This window comes from Bidens hawaiensis, unplaced genomic scaffold (genome assembly GCF_021521415.1).
Source record: "Bidens hawaiensis isolate Kalapana, Puna unplaced genomic scaffold, B.hawaiensis_p1.1 tig00091266_1, whole genome shotgun sequence".
Classification (NCBI taxonomy): domain Eukaryota; kingdom Viridiplantae; phylum Streptophyta; class Magnoliopsida; order Asterales; family Asteraceae; genus Bidens; species Bidens hawaiensis.
The window spans coordinates 1,289-18,100 of record NW_027504428.1 but is presented as its reverse complement, the minus strand read 5'-3'; the positions used below and the strand labels follow the sequence as shown (position 1 = coordinate 18,100).

The following is a 16,812-nucleotide window of genomic DNA, read 5'->3' as shown; positions in this document are numbered from 1 at the left end:
CGTATCATGATGACATCGGTCATAACACGGATGAGTGTTTGGCTTTGAAGGGTGAAATTGAAGTTGTGGTCAAGTCTGGAAAGCTTAGACAATTGGTCAAGAATTCAAGACAAGGGCCTTGTAAAACTTCCTCACAGGACAACCAGGGTCCGTCTAAAAAACAAAATCAAGGACTTGAACGTTCACATGTTTCAAGGTGGGCGTATAACTGGAGGAAGGAGACAAATGATTAAGGAAGAAGAATGGAAGAGTGAGCCCGTAGTTTTCCCGCAGTTCAAAGGAGGTCCATTTAACAAAAATCCGCTGATAATTATTGCCTTCATAGGTCATTACCATTCACATTATGTCTTCTTTGATACCGGAAGTCCATTATACATAATGTATGAACAATGTTTTATTTAACTGGATGTGGAAGACAAGGTGATGCTGAAGCCAATTCACGCACCTGTGTATGGATTTGGGGGTGAAGTGATGCATTCGCGGGGAGTAATTTTTTTTCCGGTCACACTCAGCGACGGAAAACATTCAAGAACTGAAGAGGTCGAATTCTTAGTCTTACCAGCGACGCCAAAGCATGATATTATCCTAGGGCGTGAAGCGATTGATGATTTCAATGCTCACCCCTCTACAGCTCATGGTGCATTGGGGGTTCCGACCCGCACTGGCTTAGCAATCATCTACATCATTCGTCATTGCTTTGCTACAGAATGTTCAAAACCATGCAAGTTACCAAAGCAGGCAGAAAGAACTAAGCCTGAAACGTGGGTATTGAACAAAAAGTTTACATACCAAACGATTGTGATCGGGCCTGCTATCTCCGAGATAGTAAGGATATTTTTGAAGCAATTGTTAACAAAGAACATGGACATCTTCACTTGTCAGTCCTCCGACATGACTGGTGTCCCGCGGAGAATCGCGGAACACAAACTAAGGGTGAATCCAGCATTCACGCCAATTATCCAAAAGAAGCAAACAGCCGAGTACAATGACAACCACCATAAATGTCTCGTCACCTATTCACTCGCCTGCAAACTGTCAAATCCCCCTTTTTTCATGGTTATCCACACCAAACAAAGAAATATCTTTAACCAACCTTCGAAATTCAAATATCACTGAAAATATCTTAAGTCTGAAATTTCACCCGCATAAAAAACCCACGCTGAAGAAACAATGGACTCGGGGGACTTATAGAGGTAGGGTACTGAAAAGACTCAAATACCCTTAAGTACCACTCGTGGGTCAGAGAGGATTACCTCATATGCCACCCGTGGGACATATAAACCACCTGCATAACTCAAAGACAGAGGAAGGACAATAATATTTCCTAGAGACTATGTGCGGGAGGAACTAGACGCCCTCAGAAGTCATCCGCATGGTACTTTTTCCACCCGCAGTAATGACCAGAAGGCAACGTCATAGCTAGCTATATTTAACCAACATCCTTATTGAAGATTTACCAAGATCCTTTCTTGGAAAAAACGTGATTCACCAGCCAATAGGAGAAAGACACGTGGACTGGTTGTTATAACCGTGCACATAGCCAGGTTTATCTCGTACTATTACAAGAGGACACGTGTCCAGGTTGTTACAACCATGCACATGGGCCGTATAGCCCAACCTATCGTATGATGACACGTGTCTAGGCGGTTACAAGGGCATCTAGAAGAAGGCAGCTGGACCAATAATATTCCCACATCCTTCGGCTATAAATACTTTCACAATCTCCATGAGGTATTCATTTACTCCCAACGATCTACTCTAAATACTCTAAGTACTTTATCTTCACCGGAATAGTACTTATTCTCACGTCGGAGCCGGGTGGTTACGGGAAGACCCCCCCTCTTGTCTTTCCCGTAACGAGCTCAGGGTGTTTGTTTTGCAGGTTTCTGTCATTGGACTTGGATAGATCTGACTCGTATCGTTGTTGGTAATAGTTTGACCCATACCATGTGGACTCATTAGATGTAAGACCTGTCAACGGGATTAGATTCGTGTTTCTTCATATGTCTTCCTTTTTTAAGGAGTTGTTTTATTCCATTAAATTTTATTTAATGAAAAGGCCTAACAGTTAAAACTTGAGTTTTACCAGGCACGTTGCGCCAGGCAGGTCGGTAAAATCGAGGGGTTGTAAAATCGAAGCCTAGTCGATTCTAAGTATTAAAGCTGTAAGCTGACCCGAATTCGGCCGGCTTCGGTTATGTGTGCTATGGTACCGGAACTAAAAAAATAAATAAAACAAAACAAATATAAAAATTGAGGTGGACCAATGGGGTGACGTGGGTTGGTAAAACTTGAGCGTTGGTAAAACCTGACTATTGTCGATCCTTGGTGTTCAAGCGTTGAATCTACGCAAATTCGACCAATTTCCGTTATGTTCTTTACGGTATCAGAACGAAAACGCAAAATTATCATTCGGTTGGTTTTCTGTTACGTTCGTTCCAATAGTGGAACTAAAACAAAAACGAATCTACGTGTATTTGGTCAGTTTCCAACACCTTTGTTAAGGTACCTAAACTAAAAAAGGAAAAAAATACAAAAATAAATAAATAAAACAAAACAAAATTGGCATGCGATCCGTTTCTTTACGTTCGTTACATGCCAAAACTAAAACAATAAAAATTGTCTTGTACCAATAACATGTAGCCAAGTAGCCTAATGACGTACTGGTGGCAGAAAAACTCTTAATCATGTTAACATATTTAGAAAAAAAAAACCCATATCAAATAAATAAATAAAATAAGAAACCAAATTTTTTTTTTCAAAGTAAGAAGTTATCACAACAAAAAAGTAAATAAATACCAATAAATATTTTGGCTTTGGATGTGACTTGAACTTGCATGGTTATTTTTAAATTTTCATTACTAAGCATTAAGGGTCCTTAAAACAACCATGATACCAAGACAACACAATTTGATAAACATTAAAATAATTTACATAAAAATTAAACAAACTAATAAAATTATCTAAAAAAACTTTTATGACATCAAAGTTCTTAATTATACTAATATATAATATTCGCTTGGTTTACTACACTTAAATTAAATGACAGATATGAGATAACTAATAAGATATGAATTTCTTTTGGTGTTTATTATACGATATTTATATATGATATGTATTTAAAAGGTTAGTAACTATATGTTTCTTAAGTTAAAATTTTAATTTAATGCATTCCAAGCCATTAATCACACTTTTTCACATGAAACAATATTGAAGATGGTTCTTTTTATTTCTTTGATCAGCAAAGCAAAGTTGCTGAGTGATTTATGACAAAACCTAGTCAAGTTTGTTTATAATTGAGCGACTTGATAGCTAGCTTAGATTATTCACGAGTCAAGCCTGGTTAGGATGGGCTCAAGCTTAGCTTGAATTTCAAACCAAGCTGAAAACTTGAGTTTGATCATGAGCCTAATTCGGCTTGTCTCAATTTATTTAAATTTTTTCCCCAATTTGGTTTCAGCTCGCTATCAACTCGTTTTAGCACAATACATGGGTTTCAAGGTAGCCATTAAGATTAATTTGAATATAGACATCCAACGCAACTTGAGACGGAGTATATAATAGACTTCACCCACGTTGTACTAGTTCTCATTACCGCTCAAACTTTGTTAAGATTAAATGTCAAAGCCATCTCGGTCATATATTCAGTCACCCAAATCTTGATAAAATAGTGCTCATTTGTACCACTTTTCCTATTGTTATAATAATGTCTCTTCATTTGGACGATATCATGCCAGGGGTACGGTTATTCTCCCAGACCCATTGTATTGGGGGCTAAAAGTTATTGAAGCTTAGTTGTTGGGATTAGGGGGCTGATCGTGGATCCAATGTATCTAGGATGGATATGTATTAGCTAATCTGGTCACTCAACATCATTTTGTCATCTTTCAAAATTATGTATATAACCTGCACCATTGGAGACGCTTTTGTTGTTAGTGGAGTTCTCACGTATTTGATCTTCATCTTCTTAGCTCAGCAAGGATTCTCCCTAAACATCAAGGCTTCTACATCATATAATTATCATCTCACTTGTTGTTGTTAATGATTTTAGTGTAATTGGGGATTAATTTGTTGATCAAGTTAATTATAATATGAATCTAAATAACTCGGAGGTGCACACTTATTTGATCTTATTAAAATTGGTATTTAGGGGCGAAGCCTATAAGTCGTGGAGGTTCCAAGGGGGCAACGCCCCCTTGGCGGTGATCCGAGGGAAGCACCCCTGGTAACAGGGTCCAAGGGGCGACAACCCCTGGCAGGGTCCAAGGGGCAGCTCCCCTGGCTAGGGTGAGCTGACAGGCCAGCTTGGAAATTTTTTATTTCGGACATATGTTTCTTTATTAAAAATGTATTAGAAAATTAATTATTTAATTGTTACCAAGTTTAATAAAATAACATGAGCGTATTTTCAGTTTTATGATAACTACAAAGTAGTTATGATAACTGCCAAGTAGTTTTCAATGTCCTTGTAAAAACCCTAATATAACGTTATCTTGATCATACGAAGTTTTTACTGGTTCATCATAACATACGCAAATCCATACTTGATTCTTGCTCATAATTCTGAGTTTCATCCGGTCAAAATATTTGGGAAACACAAATAATTTTGATCTGATAGTGTAACCCCAATTTCGGATATCTAAAGATAATCATTTGCAGAAATTCCCAACAAAAGATCAAAATTATTTTCTATTAAGATGGCGAACGAACAATCATTGAAGGAGATGACGGGCAAGTTTGGAAAACTGGAGAAATTCGAATGCCAGAACTTTCGCATATGGCAAAAGAAGATGCACTTCCTTTTGACTACCATGAAATGGGTGCACGTGTTGATTGCGCCCACGCCAGTGGTTGAAGAAGAAGGAAACCTGGAACAAATTAAGAGGAAATCAAAATGGGAGAATGAAAACTACATCTGTCTTGGCCTTATTTTGAAGGGTATGTGTGATACGTTATTTGATTTATACCAAAACATTGAAACCGCTTAGGAACCGTGGGATGTACTTTAAGCCAAGTATATGGCAGAAGATTCTTCGAGTAAGAAGTTTCTTATGAGTAATTTTAACAATAACAAGATGGTTGAGTCCAGGTCTGTTGTGGAGCAATACCATGAATTGTGTCGATTATTAGGGCAGTTTTCCCAACACAACATGAACATGGATGAATCCATTTCTGTTTCATCAATCATAGACAAGTTACCCTTCATGGAAAGATTTCAAACACAATCTGAAACACATGAAGGGTGAATTAAGTTGGTTGAACTTGGAGGTCACTTCAGAATTGAGTAGGGCTTGAAAACATATGAAACTATTGAACATCCAAGGGTAAGAATAAGTACAAATGAAAACGTAAGTTTCAAGGAAACAACAAAGCGGGTCCAAACAAGAAGGTAAAAGTGGGTTGTTGGAAAGGTGTCAAATTGAGTCACTTTAAGTGAGATTGTTGGATTGGAAAAGTGAACAATAATGGTCCAAAGAACAAGCATGATGCGGGTCCAAGTGGTTCTAAGGACCAAGGAAAGCAACAAGGTCAGAATTTCGTACACAATTTTAATTCGGTTGAGAATTACGTTTCACTTATTTCCGAAACATGTGTTGCGCAGGATTTTGATGTTTCTTGGTGGGTTGATTTGGGTGCAACTAGCCATGTATGCAAACATTTTCAATGGTTTGAAGAAACTCAAAAGACGTTGAAGATGGATCTATTTTAAAAATGGGGAATGTTGCAACCGAACCGATTAAGGGACTAGGCAAAGTCAAGCAAGTTTTTACTTCTGGAAATTGTTTGTGTTTAGACAATGTTTTATATGTTCCCGGGATTCGAAAGAATATCTTGTCTGGTGTTGTTTTAAATAATTGCGATTATAAGCAAGTGTATGAAAGTGACAAGTATATTCTTGTTAAGAAATCGTACTTTTGTTGGTTTCAGTTATCTATGTAATGGTATGTTTAAGTTAAATGTTGATGTTTCATTTGTTAATCAATCTGTTTGCATGGCTTTCACTAGTTCTAATATTGTTTTAAATGAATCTGAAATGTGGCATGCTATATTAGGACATATTCATTATAAAAGATTAAAAGATATGTCTAAAATGAGTTTGATTCCGACTTTAGATTTAAATAGTGAAAAATGTAATACATGCAAGTTAACTGAGATAACTAGAAAACCGTTTAAAGCTATTGTTAAAAGAGAAACAAATGTGCTAGAATTAATTCATAGTAACTTATGTGATTATCATGCAACTCCAACATTAGGAAATAAAAAGTATATTGTTACATTTATAGATGATGCTTCTAGGTTTTGTTATTTGTATCTTTTGCATTCTATATATGAGTCTTTAGATAAGTTTAAAATATAAAAAACTGAGGTCGATTTGCAAAGAAATGCTTTATTTAAAACATTACACACGGATGGGGGAGGTGAATATTTTGATCCATGTTATTTTTAATCGGTGGGAATTATACATCAAACCACGGCTCCTTATACACCACAACAAAATGGTGTATCCGAGAGAAAAAAATAGGACTTTACAAAAAATGATCAATTATATGTTATCCTATTCGGGATTCAGTGATGGGTTTTGGGGTGATGCTATGTTGACAGCTTGTTATTTACTAAATAGGATTCCTAATAAAAGGAATGAGATTACCCATTATGAACTTTGGCATTGTGAACCTCTAAAATTTCGTTACTTGAAAATATGGGGTTGTAGAGCTGTAAAAAGTCTTACTGAACCCAAAAGGAAAAAATTGGGTGAAAGAGGTATTGATTGCATTTTTATTGGATATAGGCATGTAGGTTATATGCTATAGAACCTAATGACTACGTATCAGTAAACACTGCTATTGATTCAATTGATGCGATTTGGGATGAGAACATGTTTTCATCTATACCTTGACCAAAGAACATGATTGCGAGTTCAAGTAATTCTCAATCAGTTAATCAAATGATGTTCCATCAACTTCAGTTGAGCCAAGAAAAAGTAATAGAGTTAGAAAGCCTAAGAACTATGGTTCTGATTTTCAACTATATTTGGTTGAAGGATCAAGAAATGAGATTCAAAAAGAAATATGAATATTGTTTTAATATTGAGGAAGATCCTAAAACCTATAGTGAGGCTATGGCATCTCGGGATGTTGCTTATGGAAAAAAGCAATTAATGATGAGATGGATTCTATTATGCAAAATAACACTTGGAAATTATCTGACTTACCCCTTGGTTGTAAATGGATCTAGTAGATGGTTCTATTGATAAATTTAAAGACAAATTGTTTATCCAAGGTGTTATACAAAATGAAGGAATAGACTACTTTGATACATATGCTCATGTAGCAACAATATCTACAATAAGATTGTTGATTGCTTTAGCAGCAATACATAATCTTGTGATTCATCAAATGGATGTAAAACTGTATTCTTGAATGGTGAATTAGATGAGGAGATATATATGAACCAACTAGAGGGTTTTGTTACGTCTAGTAATGAGCATTAGGTGTGTAAGCTTGTTAAGTCACTTTATGTTTAAAGCAAGCACCAAAACAGTGGCATAAAAAATTTGATGATATGGTGTTGTCTAATGGTTTTCTTTAAACCAGTTAGACTAGTGTGTATACAACAAGTTCGATGCTTCTGGTAAAGGAGTTATAATTTGCTTATATGTAGATGACATGTAGATCTTTGGTACAAACAAAGATCAAGTTGATAAAATTAAGAAATTTTTGTCATCTTGTTTTGATATGAAGGATATGGGGGAGGCTGAAGTGATCCTTGGTATAAGGATCAAGCGTGAGAACAATGGCATTTCAATATCTCAATCTCATTATATTGAGAGATTTTAAAGAAATTTAATTTTCTTAATTGTTCTCTTGTTAGTACTCCTATGGATCCGGCTTATAAGCTCTTACCTAATAAAGGTAATGCAGTGAATCAACTTGAATATTCAAGAGCTATAGGATCTCTCATGTATGCAGTGATAAATAATCGACCAGATATAGCTTATGTTGTTGGAAAGCTTAGTAGATATACAAGCAATCCATTTCAAATCATTGGCAAGCTATTAATCGAGTATTTAGGTACTTGAAAAGAACCATGGATTATGGTTTGAATTATAATGGATTTCCTTCGGTTATAGAAGGTTATTCAGATGAAAGTTGGATTTATAATATGGAAGATCATTCTTCCACAAGTGGATGGACTTTTCTACTTGGGGGAGGTCATGTATCATGGGCATCTAAGAAACATACTTGCATCACTAATTCGACTATGGAATATGAGTTTGTAGAATTAGAAGCAGCTAACAAAGAAGCTGAATGGCTAAGAAACTTGTTTTATGAGATTCCATTGTGGCCTAAACCGATATCACCCATATCTATCAAGTCTGATAATACTGCTACATAGGCTAAAGCTTATAATCAAATGGATAATCGGAAGTCTAAACACTTAGGTGTTAGACACAGGATGATTCGTGAGTTCATCGTGAATGGTGTGATATCAGGGTAGTATGTAAAAACTCAACAGAATTTAGCCGATCATTTAACGAAACCGTTAAGTAAAGATCTTGTGCACAAGTCGGCTGTAGGGATGGGTTTAAAATACACCTAAAATTTCTCATGTTGAGATACCCAATTCCCATATAATTTGATATTAGGTACTGAATTCAATTCGGAAAGCTTAACACCTAGAAATTGGAAAACATCAATTACAACATCCCTAGGTATGTGTTTAGACCTGCGAGTTAAGGAGGTTGAAGTTAAAATTCTTAATAGTTCTTTTCAAAAATTGCATATGCAGTTGAGAGAGTAAAATAACTACTTATATGAGCATGAAGTTTAGCCTCTTCAAGAAGCTGGGACTTGGCTTTGATATGTTCATTGAAAGATATGACACAAGATACTAAAAATAATGTCATGTAAGAATACATGAGTATGTGAACTTGTGTGTATATTATCTTCGATTATTCATTATGAATTGAAGGGGTTCAATTGTAGCGACACCCCTATATTCGAATATTTGAAATCTGTATATACTAATGTGAAATTCAATCGTCACGACATTTCATTTATGCATAAGTTTGTTGTTTGTGTGAGTTTGTTTAAGTTAATCAAGGATTACACCAAAATGGGGGAGGATTGTTAGTAATTTTTGGGTAATTGGGGATTAACTTGTTGATCAAGTTAATTGTAATATGAGTCTAAATAACTCGGGGGTGCGGGGTGCACACTTATTTGATCTTATTATAATTGGTACTTAGGGGCAAAGCCCCTAAGTCATGGGGGTTTCCAAGGGGGCAGCGCCCCTGGTAGCAGGGTCCAAGGGGCCGCAACCCCTGGCAGGGTCCAAGGGCAGCGCCCCTGGCTAGGGTCGAGCTGCCAGGTCAGATTGGAAATTTTTTATTTCGGACATGTGTTTCTTAATTAAAGACGTATTAGAAAATTAATTTATTGATTACTTTTGTTACAAAGTTTAATAAAATAACATGAGCGTATTTTCAGTTTTATGTTAACTATAAATTAGTTATGATAACTGCAAAGCAGTTATAATTGTCCCTGTAAAACCCTCATATAACGTTATCTTGATCATATGAAGTTTTTTCAGGTTCATCATAATATACACAAATCCATAGTTGATTCTTGCTCATAATTCTGAGTTTCATCCGGTCAAAATATTTGGGAATCACAAATAATTTGGATCTGATAGTGTTTACACGACTCTCATATATTCAAAGATAATCGTTTGCAGAAATTCCCCAACAATTGTCTTCTATCAATCTTCATGCTCGTTTTTATTAACTGATTTCTCTTCAATTTTCTTTTGGGAGAAAAATCATTTTTGTTTGATTTACCATTTCTTCATGTCGACTATTCCTCTCGCTCTTTCTATTTCTAGTTACATTTGTATAAGATTGTTATTTTAAAAATACGAAGTCTGTTCTTGTTATTTCAGTTCCTCGGTTTGTATTCTTCGATGTTGCATCATTTGGAATGAACCTTTATAATCTGGAATAATAAGATTTGGTTTTTCGTTTTGTGATCATACTTTATTTCTTTTTCAACCAAACATGCTAAATAGAACAGAAAAACTTACGAAAAACATAGTAGTACACCATATGGCTAATGTGGTGCCTTTATGAAGGGTCCTACTAGGGACTCCCCCCCCCCCTACGGCCCCCATAGGGCTATAAGGGACATATAGGGCCCCGTATAGGACTATACAGAGGCCTATACGGGTGGGGTATAGCCCCGTATAGGGGGATGTTTGGTTCCTAGAAAACCCCTTTATGAAGCTATTGTTATTTCTTTTTATTTAAAAAAAATTACCATTAGCAAATTAGCTAAGGATACATATTTTGAAAAAGATATTGGTATGGGGTCAATCTTATTTCTCATTAGAACAAAAAAGGAATTACAATAGACGTTTTATTTCTAATTAGAACAAAAAGGGAATTACAAGAGATGGTTATATAAATAGAGATAAACAAGATCTCCTATAAAAAGGAAATAAAATAAACAAAATAAAATAAGAAATTTTCTTATAATCAATCGAATATAGCCTTATAATCAAGTAGTGTGTGAAGTCGCTGCCTTCCCAAAGCCTTGGTAAGAAAGTATGCTATTTGATTTTTGGCGTCGATGTCAAAAGTTCGAATTTCTCCCGACTCAACTCGTGCTCATAGAATATAATAGTCCCTTCCAACATGTTTCGTCTGTTCGTGAAAAACGGGATTACTTCCAATGTTGCGAGCATATTGATTGTCACAAAATAAAGCAATACAGCCATGTTGAGCAACACCAAGTTCCTTCCATAACCAACGCATCCACAATATCTCACTAACTATGGAATCCATAGCACGATATTCGGCTTCTGCAGAGGATATGGACACGACCAATTGTTTCTTGGATTTCCATGACCTGAGAGCTCCTCCAATAAGTAAAAGATAACTGATAAACGGACAACCTAGCTAGTCAGAATCACATTAGCAAAACAGGTTATCCCCCCATCTTTTGGTAACAAAATTCCTTGCCCCGATAAAGATTTGAGATAACGTAAAACCCGATATGTTGCTTCTAGATGAGCCTCACGAGGATCTTCAACAAATTAACTTAAAAGATTAATCGAGTAACAAATGTCTGGAAGAGTGGCTTCTAAGTAAAGGAAACGGCCTATGAGTCGACGATACGGCCAACATCAAAACGTTGCCCACCATTGGCTTTGTCAAGTTTAAGGTTTTGTTCCATAGGAAAATTACTAGGTCGTGAGATTTCCATTCCACTATCCTTTAGTATGTCGAGAGTGTACTTTATTTGACTTAACACGAGACCTTCTTTTGTTCAAGAAACTTCTATGCCGAGAAAATACTTCAAATTTCCATGATCTTTAATACTAATTCTTTGATTAAGATGTGCCTTCACTTCTTGAATTTTGTCTAAATTGTTACCAGATATAATCACATCATCCACGTATATGAGTGTCGTAACATATATGGCATGTTTGTTGAAATTAAACATGGAATGTTCGGGTTTTGCTTGTTTAAAACTGATCTCAAACAGGGCTACAGTAAACTTGTAATACCAGTCCTGAGAGGCCTGTTTCAAATCATATAGCGACTTTTTTTTTCAAAATCTTGTTTCTCCATCTTTTGCGAATCCTTATGGGATTTTCATATAGACATCCTCGTCTAATTCACCATGCAAAAATGCATTGTTGTCATCAAGCTGGTGGATTATCCAATTCTTCTTAATGAAGAATGCTAGCAAGGTTCAAACAGTGACCAAATTTGCCATGGGAGCAAAAGTTTCATGATAATCCACACCTTTCGTCCAGGTGAAACGCCTTGCCACAAGTCTTGCTTTGAATCTCTCGACATCCCCATTTGGTTTGATCTTAACTTTCTACACCCATTTCTAATCAATGGCCCTTTTCCCTTTTGGTAATTCTTAGAGAGTCGACGTGTCATTTTCTTCTAGAGCCTTGATTTATTTATTCATGGCATCTTTCCAACTTTGATCTTTCATTGCATGTACAAAGTGTTTTGGCTCATTGTGTGATCCAATGGCAATCATGAAAGCTTTATGTGAATTTGAAGAATTATTATAAGTAACAAAATTGGTTATGGAGTATACCATTGAGGACCGTTGATTTTTGTTGGGTTGTGCATGGTCTAAAGAAGGGGGGAGACTAACATCGTAGTCGGAAATATGCTTTGGTTGTCTAATATTTTGGTTTCTCTTTGCTAGCTAATATTTTCAACCAAATTTTCAATGGTATCGGTGTTTGTTGGACCCTCATTCCCCCTAATATTAGAATCAACATTGAAATCAACATTATTCCCAATTTCTTCACTGGAATTAGAGCCATTGTCAAGCCCACTATCAAACCCGAAAATTGGACCATCATCATGATCTTGATATTTTGGATGCAAAGGCAGATTAGATATTATGTTGGGCTCGGGGTCTTCGACATGAAAGTTGTCTCCTGGTTTTGGACCATGTGTTCCAGATTTTCATTAGTTGTGGCCCATTCTATGGGGAATTGAAAAAATTCTTTCTCCAAGTCTGAGCGGGTCACGTTTTTTTATAAGGGGAAAATGGCTTAATAAATTTCACATTTCTTGAGACAACAATTTTGTCTCGTTTTATGTCATATATTTTGTATCCTTTGGTGCCAATTGGGTATCCTAAAAAAAAACCCGGTCTTCGCCTTTCTACAAACTTATCTCCCTTCGTCTCGATGTTTTTGTAGTAGACAATCGTAATCAGGTTTTTAATTGTATAATACTTCATAGGGGGTTTTATTTTCAATAACCTCATAAGGTAACCAAATAAGTATATAAGTGGCCATCAATATGCATTCTCCCCAAAACTTGGTTGGGAGATTTGCTTCGAACCTTAAGGCACGAGTTGTTTCAAGTAGACGTCTATGCTTCATTTCTACAACGCCGTTTTTTTGCAGTGTATTTGGGTAGGTTGATTCTAAGACAATACCTCCCATTACATAGAAGTTATGCATGTTGTTGGAAACAAACTCTCCACCATTTTCACACATAATTATTTTTATTTGCTTATGAAACTGTGTTTTCACCATCTTACGGAAATTAGTCAAACACATACTAGCTTCACTTTTTGTTTGAGTAGAAACACCCAGATAGCTCTTCTAAAGTCATCAACAATAATGAGAAAATAAGTATCTTGTGTGAGAGACAAAGTTCGATATTTCCCCATATATCACAGCGTATTAAATCAAACCAACCACTCATTTTTATAGAACTGATTAGAAAAGGAAGTCTTGTATGTTTAGCTTTAATATATGAATCACAAAATAAATCTTTTCTTTCAAAGAGTTTAAAAAATCAACGTAGCTAAGTTTAGAATTGGATGCATGACCTAAGCGTAATGCCATGCATCGATGGTTGTTTCCATAGTCAGTCTCTTATTTCCCCCATCTCAATATTGTAAAGACCAACCTTGCACTTACACGATCCAATCAATGTCCTCGAATGTAATTCATGCATAAAAAAGAAATCAGGAAAGAATGTTACTACACATTGAAGATCATTTGATAATTTGCTCACATACAACAAGTTGCAATTAAAATCCGGCAAGTGTAGTATTCCTTGAACTGATTCCTATGGGCAAAGAATGATCTCCTCTTTCTTTAACTGTCACCCTCTCATCATTTGGTATGATCATTGGCAGTTCGCGTGATCTATGAACAAGGTTGTATAGAACCATGTCCATGTGGGTGCTGTGATCCGTGGCTCCCGAATCAACCACCCAATTTTCTTAAAGATTAGCGTTACCTTCTTGGTTATCCATGGGCGTATGGGAAATATTAGAAACCGATCCTCCACTTTCCTTGTTACCATTGCCAAACAAATTAACAAATAGTTGGTATTGTTCCTTTGCTAATACCGAGATATGGCTCGACTCATAATCAACTAAAGAGGCTTTGGGTTTGATTTTCTCTCCCTTCTTTTCGGGACACCATTTAAGGTATCTGATCAACTTTAAACACCTTTCAAGTGTATGACCATCTCTATCCCATAAAATACAGTGTTTTGCGGAATCTAAAGGGCCAATTCGGTCCTTTTGGACCATCTTTGGTTTTTTGTTGAAGTTATGTTTCACGAAGGATAACAACTAGAAAGCTGAGTTATGATTGATGTGACTTCAAGTGTCGTTCTTTGATCTGGGGTTTTTTCTCCGGCCATCGCATGTGGGATGACAGCAAAAAAAATAGGGTTTAGGACGGAACCCGCTCTGATACCATGAAAAAGATAATGGTACAGGGGTCGATCTTATTTCTCATTAGAACAAAAAAGGAATTACAAGAGATGTTTATATAAATAGAGATAAACAAGATCTCCTATAAAAAGGAAATAAGATGAATAAAATAAGATAAGAAATTACAATCGAATATAGCCTTTATATTTGGTACTAGTCCATAAATCATATTCATTCAATTATCTAAGACAAGGGTTTGTTTCAAATTTTGGAGAGCGCTCGAACGTTAAATGGAGAAATATCATTAATCTCTCCGTCCAGAATACGTTTTGCAATGATAAGATTGGTCGCTTCAGTAACATGAAACCAGTCCCAAAAAACGTACTTTGATCTATCCTCACAAATCTTAGCATGTTGCATACATGGAACCATACCACCATGCAATCCAAGCATGCGACAGCATGCACGATCTGCGATTTCAAAATCTATAGCAAGAAAAATACGATGTAAGCTAAGAATGTCAATAAATTATCACCCTTACTAATGTATATTGTAGATATATTACTCACCATATGATTCATAGTTTTGAACTATATCATCAACAATACGATACACATCCGCATAAACGAATGTCGATCCTTTTAGCATGTTTGTTAAATCTATAAGAGTTTGGTTCAACTGGTGATTGTATTGTTTAGCTAGGTCGTTTGGAGAAGCTACACATGTTTTTATTGAAAATGGGTTGTGATCCCTTTCATATGGACAACATCCAATTGGGGGAACATTTGTTACTAAAATCTTGCGAGCACCCATGTAATAGAGACTCTGTATGTTATAATAAAAACAAACTATGAATAAAAGTTCTATTCAAAAATCGAACAAGCAGAGAATTCCACTTGTTATATATATGGAAATAAGAATAACAACCAGGTTTTTATTTTAACCTTTCATTTTTCTCCCTTATACTATAAATAATATACATTTTAACGGGCCCGTTAATTATTCAATTTGATTTTTCTGTGATAACTTGCATTACCAACTTTTTTTGGAAAAACCGAATAAGGGGATGTGTTTAAATTTTTTTCTTGACATTCTAGCAAAAGTTTTGTTAAAACATAATAGTATTCAAATAAAGCATTTTTTAGTATAATAATTTCAAGGGGCGTTGATACCCTACCAGTACCATGGCGAACTGAACCAATTCCGACCGAACAACTGTTGGAATTACGTATGCCCGAGACACATACTTAAACTAATGTGGCTAACTGTGTTTGATCCAAGTCGGGTCATACCCAATAACAAGCTAGACAACACCAAATGTATTCTTTTAACGATTTGATCATTTAAATGAATACCGAACACTACGTGTTTAGAAAATTGGTTTTCTAAACAAACACACTTGAGGATTCAAATAAATTATTTGGATAATTTGTTTATATAAACTAATTATTTAATTGGTTAAATAATTAAATAGATGTATGCACATTTTATGAAAATGAGTTTTATAAAATGAATGGAGAAGTTTTAAATGTTAAAACACAAAACAAAAAAAAAAAAAAAAAAAAAAAACAAACAAAACCGGCCACCCATGTGGGGTGGTGGTTTTACCCAATCAATAACAAGATGCTCTATGTAACTTGTCTTGGGTTCCTTTTAATCCTCCATTTCCCCATACATGCAAATTGTCTTGTTCTTTGATATTTTTCAAGTGTTGTAACAAGCAAACAAACTCTCTCTCTTTCTCTCCAAAACCCACGGCTCACTTGGGCATCATTTGGGAGTTTTGTGAGCTAGTTCAAGTGTTCAAAATCCTAGCAACTAGTTGGTGTTGTTGCTCAAAGCTTGGGGTATACAAAGCTTGAGGGTTTCTCTTTGCAACCTTGCCATTTGAAGACATCATCTTCTTCATCCATCTACATCTTCTTATAAGGTATAAGAAGGTACCATTTACATTTTGTAAGCATATTGTTCTTGTAATATTGATCCTTGTTCTTTGGGTTTTAGTTTTAACATAATGGTATGTTCATAACAAGTTTTAAAATCTAAGCTTCCGTTGCGTTTTCTAGTTAAATATGGTTAACTTGAACTTTGATAATCTTGTACAAAACCCAACAATGGCATCAAGAGCCGGTTACAAGGACTTATGCTTCTTACATGTTCATAGATTTCGGGTTTTTCATGGGTGAAAAAGGGGTCCGAAATTTGGGTGGATTTTACCCCTCATGGATTTGTAAGATCTTGACATGCATGAAAGATCTTAGGAAACCATTAATAACATTTGGATGTTGAAAATAAAAAAAAATAATAATAATAATTTGGGCCGTAGCCTCTTGGGGGGGGGGGGGGGGGGCGATTTTATTTGGTGATTTTGGGCATTGGTTGCTTAGGTTGCATGCTTAGAACATTTGGTATGTTTGGATGTGTCATAACCGAAACCTAGACCTTGGATGTGTTGACTGTTGTTTGTGTATGTTGATTATGTTTATTATTCAATATGGTTGTAATAATTCATAATCTTAGGCTTGTGTAATTTATTTATTCATAAGTTGGTTTGTAATAAATAGATTAGTTGCATTTTCTTTTTTTTTAGAAA

The 16,812-nt window shown here is 35.6% G+C and overlaps 1 pseudogene across 1 annotated transcript; it reads right to left on the bottom strand.

Moving 5' to 3' along the window:
* Nucleotides 1–14,423: 14,423 nt before the first annotated feature.
* On the bottom strand, nt 14,424–15,044 carry LOC143607957 (GDSL esterase/lipase At4g16230 pseudogene; annotated as a pseudogene). The gene is made up of 2 exons (XR_013149099.1): nt 14,789–15,044; nt 14,424–14,704 (listed from the first exon to the last, which is right to left on the bottom strand). The product of XR_013149099.1 is annotated as a GDSL esterase/lipase At4g16230 pseudogene (transcript).
* Between the last annotated feature and the right edge of the window lie 1,768 nt (nt 15,045–16,812).